Source organism: Procambarus clarkii, chromosome 15 (genome assembly GCF_040958095.1).
Source record: "Procambarus clarkii isolate CNS0578487 chromosome 15, FALCON_Pclarkii_2.0, whole genome shotgun sequence".
Lineage (NCBI taxonomy): Eukaryota > Metazoa > Arthropoda > Malacostraca > Decapoda > Cambaridae > Procambarus > Procambarus clarkii.
In genome coordinates this window covers 18,613,951-18,626,178 of record NC_091164.1, presented here as the reverse complement: position 1 = coordinate 18,626,178, position 12,228 = coordinate 18,613,951, and the positions used below count along the sequence as shown (strand labels likewise).

General features: G+C 41.0%; 1 long non-coding RNA gene across 1 annotated transcript in view; it reads right to left on the bottom strand.

Annotated features, from left to right (window-relative positions):
* LOC138365105 (uncharacterized) overlaps nucleotides 1-186 on the bottom strand; it is a 7,739-nt gene extending 7,553 nt beyond the window's left edge. The window contains exon 1 of the long non-coding RNA XR_011228647.1: nucleotides 64-186. This is a non-coding gene — a long non-coding RNA (uncharacterized lncRNA). The remainder of the gene's footprint in view (nucleotides 1-63) is intronic.
* Nucleotides 187-12,228: the final 12,042 nt, after the last annotated feature.

Here is a 12,228-nt window from a genome sequence, read left to right as displayed (position 1 = left end):
ACCACCTGCTGCAATATTATTATAAAAGAAATATTACTTATTATAATCGTAAATACTAAATACCTGTTGTGTTGATTTAGGGGCGACGACGATCGTGGGATCGGATGCGAGCCACAGGTGGCCTACACCATGCTTTCTAAGGCGTCCCTCTCATAACAAAAACAAATCCGTGCATTCATACACAAACAGAGATCCCGTGGTTATGCGAATACTTGCAATTCTTTTACTTAAAATAATAACAATTAGATTAATAATAATTAACATAATTTTTACTCAAGATTCACAAACATCATTAATACTATTTAAAAAAATTTTTTATAAGACATCTAAAAACAGATATACAGACTTTGTGTGATATTTATTTCAACATTATATTTTAATAGAATGTTGTAACTATTATTTTTAAATATTAGGTAGTTTCCAGCTACGTATATCGCATATAAACGTTGCAAAAAGATTTTAGACTGAATTAACACATTACACATTTATGGAGTAATTAACAACAAAACAATCTTTATTTTCATTGCAGAACATATATCAGAGCATACTAGTGACTCATACATTTAAAATAGTGTGATTTTTAAACAATTCGGTTGTAAACCCGCAGAACCGCCTACCCGCCAAAGACGTAACATAAGAAATGGTATATAATTCATTATTTTAAATTACATATATAATCATTAATAATTTTCGGCAGCTATCGAGGTTCTCCATAGGTAAATTCCTGTACTCTAACAAGATTCTACTTGCTGTTTAGCTGTTTAAATTCTTGGAAAATTGTAATGACCAGCGACATAAAATATAACAATGAAATAGTAGCTGGTAACTGTAGGTGAACGAAAAATTAAATTCCAAATTGATTAGATGTTTTTCTAAATATAAAGATCGACCTGAAGGAATTTTATGAATTATGGACTAATTAAACAAAAAAATAGGTAATTTTACTTGAAGAACAGATACCAGAGAATAGTTAGTGAGTACATTTATATTGTATAATGGGAGAAAGCCCCTGGTAGCCGCGAATTAAAATAACCACCTACATTAATTGATAACTAGGAAATAGTATCTGGAAACTTTATCTGAACGAAAACACAATACCAATTTGTTTAGATGTTTTTCTTAATATAAAGATCAACAGTAAGGAATCTTATTCATTATGGACAAATTAACAAAAAAAAACTATAATTTTCATTGAGGACCATATATTAGAGCATACTTAGTCACTTATATATTAAAAGTATTGTGTATTTTGAACCATTGGGGTTGTAAACAAACAGAATGGCCTACCCGAAAAGTCGTAACATAAAATGTTGCATATGTTTGCTAATTTATTATTTGATAAATGATTATTATTAATTTACGACAACTATAGAGGTTTCCCATTAGTTAAATTACTGTAGTCTGACTAAATGCTACTACAAAACATATATAAATCCTGGGAAAGTCACAATGACCAGCGACATTACAGCATAGAGGGTTAAATAGTAACAGGCAACTGTCGGCGAACGAAAAATTCATTTCCAAATTTATTAGATGTTTTCCTAAATATAAAGATCGATAGGCTGGAATTTTCTGGATTATGGCCTAATTAAGGCAAAAATATATATATTTTTACTTGAAGAACAAATATCAGAGCATAGTCAGTGAGTTATAGAATAATAAGAGTGTGGTATTTCATTGTATAACAAGAGATAGTCCATGGAAGCGAAAATAGACGTTGTTTTACACAAAATAACGTCCAAAAACAGCCGTAGAGTCAAACGGCAAATGTTGACGTTCTTTTTAAGAGGACAGGTTGATATATATATATATATATATATATATATATATATATATATATATATATATATATATATATATATATATATATATATATATATATATATATATATATATATATATATATATATATGTTGTGACGGTAACGCGTTGGTGTTCGGCTGTTCAAAGCTAGGGGTATGGCCTCGTCACATAGAATAAAAAAAAATAGAAAATCTGGAACTTCGTCTGTGGTAAGGTAAGGAGAAGACACACAAAACACAAGTAAATTTTAACAATGAAATTTTAATTACGTTAAATAAACAAAACATGAATAAAATGGACATACAAATTCGTATAATAAAATCAATCAATCAAAATAATAAGAATAATTAAATGAAAAAATGAAAAGTTACGTTAAGACAAGTGAGTAATAACAAGCTGTGCAATATACAATAAAATGAGAGGTGCAGGAATATTGGCTTTAAGCTATCACCTCTCTCAGTACACGTAAGCCAAAGCTTTAGTCTACCAGGAAGAAGTGTTAACCGTATGAAAGCACTGAATATTCTGAGGACTGAGGTCGTGGCGGCCCCAGACATCAAGTAGTATGGTGGGTGGAGTGCAGTTGCAGCCAGACCGGCGGCCAATCATCGAGGAGCCGGCAACAAGACAGGTAGTTTGGCGGTTTGAGGCTGAGCAGGTGTTCCTGGCTGCATACGTTTTGCTCTCTGGCAAACCTTGGAGATGTTGTTGTCGTTGTTGGACATTTCTTCCATAGTAGTTTTATATAGATGTAACGACGTATTTGAGGAGGGAAGAGCAGGCTCAATCTCTTGAAGGAGATTACCGTCACAACTCTCCCCCGAAGCCTGCGGTTCTGGAAGAAGTACGTCGTTATGTGGTGGAGTAATGGATGGAGTCGCTTCTACTTCATAAACTCTGGAGAGATCATGGGCTAAGATGTTGTCGGAATCTTGGTATAGCGTGTCTCCAGGTTGAATTTCTGCAGTTAGCAAGCCCATAGTAGAAGACGTTGAGATGAGAAGTGGGCGTGCTGCAGGAGGTGTAGGGTGGTGTGGTCCGTGTTGATGGTGGACCGAGCACTTTTCAGGTGTGGAGTGAAGTGCTGGAGCTTCAGGATGATGAAGAGTAGCTCCTTGCCAATTGTTCCGTATTTCCTTGTAGCAGTAGTCGCTGACAGGTGTATTCTTCTCGCCTCGTTGCTGCATCACGACACCACCAACATCGGTACCACTGGCGTCGACATGGAGGATGAAGGGCTTATCTGACGAGGTGAGAGTGGAATTAGAATAGGGCAAAGGAGCACGATTATTATCCTGAAAGTATTTGGGAGGATCATTAAGGATTTCGGAATTAGAAAGCGCTGACTCCTTGTCAGTGCTTTCGGGAGGAGAAGCTGGGAAGGTCTCACTGTGGATGTAGGGTTCTGTGAAGGTAGAACAGTTAATCAGGACAGTGGGAGGAGTACCATTATATTGTTTCAGGAGGTTGACGTGGCACAGCTGGGTCTTCCGCCGCCTATCTGGAGTCTCTATGACGTAGTTGTTGTTATTTCTGCACTCTTTGACGCGGTAGGGTCCTGAAAACCTGTTTTGTAAAGGTGAACCTGGGATAGGGAAGTATGCAAGCACGAAGTCTCCCGGCTTAAATTTTCGTACTTTGCTGGTCTGGTCGTAATGAGTCTTCATCCTCTCCTGGGCTTTCAATAGATTATCATGGGCAAAACGGTGGACTCTCTCTAGAATGTGTTGAAGGTTTTGAAGAAACTGGGGCACATTCTGATGCTCACTGAAGGTGGCATCTCGGAGAGAGTCTTTGAAAGCCTTAAGGGGAGTACGGCACTTACGGCCGTAGAGCATCTCATAAGGAGATACTCCTAGGGACTCATTGGGGAGACTTCTGTAAATACACATTATAAGGTCGATTTGCTTATCCCAATCCTTAGAGGTTTCACTACAAAACTTTTTCAAGAGTGCTTTGATAGTCTGATGACTACGTTCAAGAGAACCCTGTGAAGCAGGATGATAGGGGCTGGACAATACCTGTTTGATGTTGAACTCCTCCAGTGTCCTTTTGAAGAGATCACTGGTGAAGTTGGTACCACAGTCGCTCTGAATCTCCCTGGGAAATCCGTATTGAGTGAAGATCTTCAATAGATGTTTTACAACCGTAGCAGCCGTGATGTTCTTCACTGGAACTGCTATGGGAAATCTGGTGGTAGGACACAGGATGGTTAGGATGTAGGCGTTACCTGAACTGGTCCGAGGTAAAGGACCAACACAGTCTATTATGAGTCTGTGGAAAGGTTCCGCAGGCACCTGTATGGGAATCAGTGGCGCGCTGGGAATGGAGATGTTTGGTTTGCCTGCCATCTGACATGTATGACACTGTTTTACGTACTGTTTGACGTTATTTACCATACCTGGCCAGTAGTAGTCTTGACGAATTCCATGGTAAGTCTTGTTGAAGCCGTAGTGGGAGAGCGCTCCGTGGGCCAGGTGTAGAATAGTGGGCCGCAGGCTGGTAGGAATCACAAGTTGTTCGATGTTGGCCCAATCGTCCTCCTCCTTCAGTTTACTGGGTCTATATCTGCGGTAGAGCAAGTCGTTCTCTAGGAAGAACCCAGGAATACTGTCGGGTTGAGTCTCAGCCTGGAAAAACAATGGTGTTAAAGTAAGATCTTCCCTCTGCAACTTACGGAACTCCAACTTGGTCAGATGCGGGGGTAGTTTCTGAGGGTCTTGAGGGACAGCGGTAGCAGTAGAGTCAGCTGGCTGTGGACGTGCGGCTTGTGCACGGGTGGTCACGAGAACCGGAGGAGAAACTTCATCACTCTCTTGAACCTCTGCTGGAACATACGCTAGAATAGGGTTACTTGGCACAGAGTTACACACCTGGGGTTTGTCCATGACGATCAGGTTGGTCGGCTGCAGGTCTTCTGCCAAGTCGTTGCCTAGGAGAAGTTGCACTCCAGGCATGGGAAAAGGCTTTTCCCTGACGGCGACTTGGACTTCTCCTTTCACGTAGGGACAATCCAGGTGGACTCTGGCGAGAGGGTATGGAGTGGTAGCAGTGAGGTCAGTGATGAAGACAGTTTCTCCGGTGTAGACGATGTTGGGCACAGCCGACTTCAAGATGATCGATTGAAGAGCCGCTGTGTCCCTCAAGATCTTCAATTTGAAACGTCCCTCCGGATTTGAACCGTTGGCAGAGACAGTTCCAGTATACAGGTGGTTACTGAAAAGAGAAAGATCATTAACATTAACACCAACATTCATCACAGGCTTACCGGACTTAGGAGGAGTTGGTTTGGGTTTTTGTTGGTCAGTGGTTCCCTTGTATTGAGACTTACCACACTTGTCTATGGTATGTCCATAGAGTCTACAATACTTGCAGTACAGTTGCGAACCAGCTTGATCGGGGCTCACTTTCTCGTAACTGTACCACGACTTCTTACTGGAGGATGGTTCGGGTGTCAGCCAGTGGATGAGGCTGTAAGTGTCAGTCGACTTAGCACACTTCAGGTAGTCGGTTTCTTCTTTATCTGCCAAGTAGAGACGGACAGGGGGCGGCACACGTCTCAAGAATTCTTCAACTAGCATCAGGTTGACGAGTTCTGTAAAAGTAGAGACATGTGCTGCTTCCAGCCATTTCATGAAATATCTCCGTTTTGTGTTAGCAAACTCGAGGAAGGTAGTGGTACTTGCCTTCAGGTGGTCACGGAATTTCCTTCTATAACTTTCAGTAGAGAGGAGGTAGGCGTCAAACACTGCTTGTTTCAGAGTCTGGTAGTCATTCTCAGACGCCAGAGTACTGAGTGTGACTGCAGCTCTACCTGTAAGATGGACTCTGAGAAGTGTGGCCCATTGGTCGACAGGCCAACTGAGTTGATTAGCAAGGGTTTCAAAGGTGGTAAAGAACACATCAACTTCTGCTTCTACAAAGGATGGCATTAACTTACTTGCATGTGATATATTAAAACTGACGGGAAGATTGGCAGTAGCTTGCTGGCGTTGAGTGAAGTGTGAAGTTTCCAAGGCGATTTCGCGTTGACGACACTCTAGAGCCAGAGTTGCTTGTTGCTTGTCATGTTCGCGTTGCATCTCCAACTCGCGTTGTTTGGTTTCAAGCCGTACGCGTTCCCGCTCCTGGAGTAAGGCAATCTCACGTTCTTGTTCTTCCCTTCGTATGGCAGCTGCTCGTTCTTGTTGTTCGAGGGCTTCTCTTTGCTGCTCGCGTTCAATCTTGGCCAGCTCTAGTTTGAGTTTCAGCGTTGCCAAATCAGTTTTATCTGCAATATAGTAAGTTTCATGAGTTTCAGAGTCTATCTTACCTTGCTCTAAATAGTAATCCAGCAACAGATTGTGTATTTCACTCTTGTTGGCTTGGTAGGGAACTGTTAGCTGATACTCATGTGCAAGAGTTTGTAATTCAGTCTTCTTGGCATGACTTAAAGTCCCTATTGCACCTGCTGGATCTGCACGGAAAGCTTGGAGACGAAACATGGTGAAATTAGCAAATAAATATACACGAATATTCAGTTATAGTGAATGTCAGAAACAGGACAACGTGGCAACTGATACGTATCCTGTGGGATCTTTAACAATTAAAGTTAAGTACAAGATGTTAAATGATTAATTTAAATCAAGGGCGCAGGAAATCTTGTACCCGGTACTCATGTAAGAGGATAAGGGCAAGAAAATCCTACTAACAAATGAAACAGAGTTTCGAAAACAAATGAAACAGTTAATTGCCTCAAAAGTAAACTTGGTACTCCAAGGATGTAGGCATACCTTGCCAAGTCTCTATAGGACATAAAGCAAGTTTTTCCTACTGAATTTAATATGATACTTACAGAATTAGCGAACTTTTGTGCTCTGAAAAGTAAGCTAATTCCCTACCGTTGTATGTATCATCATCTCTGACTGACGTGTAGGGGTGCGAGGTGTCAACTGGTGACGAGAACTGCTGCTGAGGTCCCAATTCAGCAACTAAAGTTCGAGCTAGAGGAACTATGGCCCTCTTTGTCCTCCTACAGTCAGATTGCAGAAGATTGGGTGCTCTTGACCCGGGGCAGACCACAGTACCAGGGTACCAATATGATGATCTGTCAAAATGAGAAATATCCAAGGGACAAAGATGGTAAACACGAGTAATAACACGGAGGGAGAGATGACCAATTAAGAGTATGACTGAGGCCTACAGTCACCACGTAATCCAAAGTTGTCTCACCTTCACCATATGTTACTCTCGTAATGCACAATACACCGCACCATATAAAAAATGAAATTGAATATGAAAAATAGTAAAAGCTACGTTAACAAAGTTAAATACGCTTACCATAAATTACCACTTGGCACCAGTACCTGAGTGAAGCTCCCGGACAGGCCCCCATATAATATGTGACGGTAACGCGTTGGTGTTCGGCTGTTCAAAGCTAGGGGTATGGCCTCGTCACATAGAATAAAAAAAAATAGAAAATCTGGAACTTCGTCTGTGGTAAGGTAAGGAGAAGACACACAAAACACAAGTAAATTTTAACAATGAAATTTTAATTACGTTAAATAAACAAAACATGAATAAAATGGACATACAAATTCGTATAATAAAATCAATCAATCAAAATAATAAGAATAATTAAATGAAAAAATGAAAAGTTACGTTAAGACAAGTGAGTAATAACAAGCTGTGCAATATACAATAAAATGAGAGGTGCAGGAATATTGGCTTTAAGCTATCACCTCTCTCAGTACACGTAAGCCAAAGCTTTAGTCTACCAGGAAGAAGTGTTAACCGTATGAAAGCACCTAATATTCTGAGGACTGAGGTCGTGGCGGCCCCAGACCTCAAGTAGTATGGTGGGTGGAGTGCAGTTGCAGCCAGACCGGCGGCTAATCAGCGAGGAGCCGGCAACAAGACAGGTAGTTTGGCGGTTTCAGGCTGAGCAGGTGTTCCTGGCTGCATACGTTTTGCTCTCTGGCAAACCTTGGAGATGTTGTTGTCGTTGTTGGACATTTCTTCCATAGTAGTTTTATATAGATGTAACGACGTATTTGAGGAGGGAAGAGCAGGCTCAATCTCTTGAAGGAGATTACCGTCACAATATACATATATATACATATATATGTCGTACCTAGTAGCCAGAACGCACTTCTCAGCCTACTATACAAGGCCCGATTTGCCTAATAAGCCAAGTTTTCCTGAATTAATATATTTTCTCTAATTTTTTTCTTATGAAATGATAAAGCTACCCATTTCATTATGTTTGAGGTCAATTGTTTTTTATTGGAGTTAAAATTAACGTAGATATATGACCGAACCTAACCTATCTTTATAGGTTAGGTTAGGTTTGGTAGCTGAAAAAGTTAGGTTAGGTTAGGTTAGGTATGTTAGGTAGTCGAAAAACCATTAATTCATAAAAACTTGGCTTATTAGGCAAATCGGGCCTTGCATAGTAGGCAGAGAAGTGCGTTTTGGCTACTAGGTACGACATATATATATATATATATATATATATATATATATATATATATATATATATATATATATATTTATATATATATATATATATACATATATATATATATATATATATATATATACCCTTTGGAACTTTGGGTAACGAAGGACACTACAGCCGAATTAAAAGCAAAGGTCAACAAACTGATCGAAACTGTGAACGCCAAGAAATCCGGACTCCACCTGCCAAAGATCATTGGGGAATATAAACCTGGATATGCGTATGGAAATGTCAAGACGCACAAGCCTGGAAACACACTTCGGCCAATCATTAGCCAGATACCCACACCCACGTACAGACTGGCGAAGCGACTCAACAGCCTGCTGACTCCTTATGTTCCTTGCGCCTTCAGCCTGAAGTCTCCAAAGGAATTTGTGGACTTACTGCGGGGCACACGGGCCACAGGGATAAGAGCCTCGTTGGACGTAGAATCGCTGTTTACCAACGTACCTGTGGACGAGACAATCGGAATGATAGCCGACAGAGTGTATCGTGATCCAGCCTGTACTCCTCTTGACATGCCAGAAAGTATTCTGAGGAAACTACTCCAAGCTTGTACTAAAGAGGCACCCTTCTTGAGCCCGGATGGGCACATGTATAAGCAAGTAGATGGGGTCGCCATGGGTTCTCCCCTAGGTGTCCTGTTTGCAAACTTCTACATGGGTACCATCGAGCAAAAAGTCTTAGTCGACATGAACTTGAAACCGGCCATATACTGCAGGTATGTTGACGACATTTTTACACAGGTACCTGATGTCAGACATCTGCAGGAGCTGAAGGAGGCATTTGGGCAGAGTTCCGTGCTGCGTTTCACTTACGAGACGGAAAAGGATGGGAAGCTGCCTTTTCTAGATGTAACAGTCATGGAAAAGGGCGGAGGTTTCCACACTGCAGTCTACACTAAGGAAACAAACATAGGAATGTGCCTAAATGCCAACAGCGACTGCCCTGACAGGTACAAGAGGAGTGTTGTTAACGCATACGTCGACCGTGCTCTCAGCCACAGCTCAGAATGGAAGCAAGTCGACGAAGAACTCTGTAGGGTAAGGCAGGTCCTAGTCAATAACGGCTTCTCCAATGGTTTCATCGAAAACATCATAAGAAGGAAAGTGAAAAGCCATGCAACCTCTGAAGAGACAACTAACACAACACCTATACCCCCTATTAGACTATTTTACAGGAACTTCTTTTCCACAGCTCATAAAACGGAGGAAAGGGTCCTGAAAGATATTGTTAATAGAAACGTTATCCCTACAGACAAAAATCAGAGGATACAACTGACGATTTACTATAAAACCAGAAAAACGGCCAGCCTACTCATGAGAAACTCTCCAGACACAAAACAGAACGCTTTAAAAGAGACTAACGTCGTCTATGCCTTCAAATGCCCACTTGGGGACTGTAAGCTCCAAAAAACCCAGTATATAGGCAAGACAATAACATCTCTTTCTAGGCGTTTAACGATGCATAAGCAACAGGGCTCCATTAAGGAACATATAATCTCTTCCCATAACCAAACCATCGCCAGAGAAATCCTAGTAAACAACACAGAAATCATCGATAGATACAGCGATAGCAGGCGGCTTGACGTTTGCGAGGCACTACACATCAAGAAGTCAACACAAGCAATCAACAGCCAATTATTGCACAACTATATTCTACCCACCTCAAGACTCCGCTCCAATATAGAAGCATCAAGAAATATGGACCAATAGGCTTTCTACAAACACTTCTATTCAATACCCATTGTTTCTGTTCTGTCTTGTGTTGATACTTTTAATACCCTATTAATATCCCCTCTTGTTCTGTCTTGTGTTAATGCCACATCACCCCTCCCACCTCACTCAAATGTAGATATAAAATCAGAGATACGTAAGTTCTAATCAGTTGTGTATTTGTGAAGTCTTTGAAAATGTAATAAGTTTTACGAAACGCGCTCGTGTCGCGTCAGACTAGAAATAAAAATGAATTTTGGAGAAGTCATTTTTTATTTACCTCCAACAGTGAAGCGTAATGTACGAAAGATTGAGAAAATTCGTGTTAGAATTATTAATCTTACTTTTTCGGTCATATTTAATAATATATGTCTACAGGAAAGACTGCTACCAAAATATACTAATATATATATATATATATATATATATATATATATATATATATATATATATATATATATATATATATATATATATTATATATATATATATATATATATATAGAGAGAGAGAGAGAGAGAGAGAGAGAGAGAGAGAGAGAGAGAGAGAGAGAGAGAGAGAGAGAGAGAGAGAGAGAGAGAGAGAGAGAGAGAGAGAGAGAGAGAGAGAGAGAGAGAGAGAGAGAGAGAGAGAGAGAGAGAGAGAGAGAGAGAGATAGAGAGAGGGAGAGAGAGAGAGAGAGAGAGAGAGAGAGAGAGAGAGAGAGAGAGAGAGAGAGAGAGAGAGAGAGAGAGAGAGAGAGAGAGAGAGAGAGAGAAGGGAGTACCAGCTCTGGCTGGAAGAAGGGGGACCCAGAGCCTCGGAGGAAACCACACATAACGCATTGGAGGGAATGTAGGTCCCCTCCAATATAGTTTCTGCGTGCTTTTCTCCTACCACCCCCTTCCTTTTTATCTTTTTTTTTTTTTTTTTTGCTTTATTGTGTATTTAAAGGTTACAAAACATACAAGACAAATGCCTAAAGGTTATGGATCTCTTGAAGCTCCTCCGCTTCTGGACAGGAACCGAGGACGCAGCAAGCATTTCCCCTCTGGATCGCCACACTGAGACGCTGAAACAAAAACCTGGAAGCCCTTGGGTCTCTGGTGACGTCAATGAGCTTGGAACCCAATTCCTTGAGAAATCCCAAGGTACTCTTGCCCCAGGGGCCATGCGTCTCAGACACTATTGGAACAAAGAGGTATTGACCTTCCAGTCGCCTGTACTTGAGTGAATTTGCTGTTTCCCTGTGGTTGGCCGCCCCACCTGCTTGATCAGCTCCGAAGTGTACATAGGTGTCAGCCAGGGTGGATACACATGTGTAGTCCAACACCAACTGTCTACCCTCCCTCCAGGAGTATATGGTGATGCCATCAGGGCGAAGTGCAGGGAAATCCGGGTTTTGGACCCCTAGGATGCGAGGTACTCTCTCCGCTGGGCACCTAGCTGAGACGAGGCTTCTCTTGATGATGTCATTGACCTCGTTGTGTCTTGCATGCCAGCCCTTTGTGCTTCCGCAATCCAACCCTTGCAGTCCGTATTGGTCTGCTTCCACCCTGTTGCAAATACACTTGTATTCAGTGTGAATTGGGGCACCAAGGCGGAGGGCCACTGCTACACGAAGGGATTCTGGATCTAGGCGTGTGCCCATTGCTGACATTAGTACTGCCAGGAGGAAGTCTCCTGCATGGGGGGCATGCACTGCTCTGAGATGGGCTTTCTCCTTGTCTGATGTTGCGACGCTGAGCATGGCATCAGCTACTTTTTCCACTGCAGGGTGGTCCCAGCCGGACTGTTTGTGTTGTTTTGTTGGCTCAGTAATGGTTGCTGGGGCTGCAAGATCATCCCACTGATTTCAACATTCAGGAAAGCAGGATATATATATATATATATATATATATATATATATATATATATATATATATATATATATATATATATATATATATTAGTATATTTTGGTAGCAGTCTTTCCAGTAGACATATATTATTAAATATGACCGGAAAAGTAAGATTAATAATTCTAACACGAATTTTCTCGATCTTTCTTACGTTTCTTTTCACTGTTGATGGTAATTCAAAAATCAATTCTCCAAAATTCATTTTTATTTCTAGTCTGACGCGACTCTTGAGCGCGTTTCGTAAAACTTATTACATCTTCAAAGACTTTAGTTTACACACACACACACAACTTTAACTGAATAGAGCTTAAACATCTTCGAGTTTTTATAC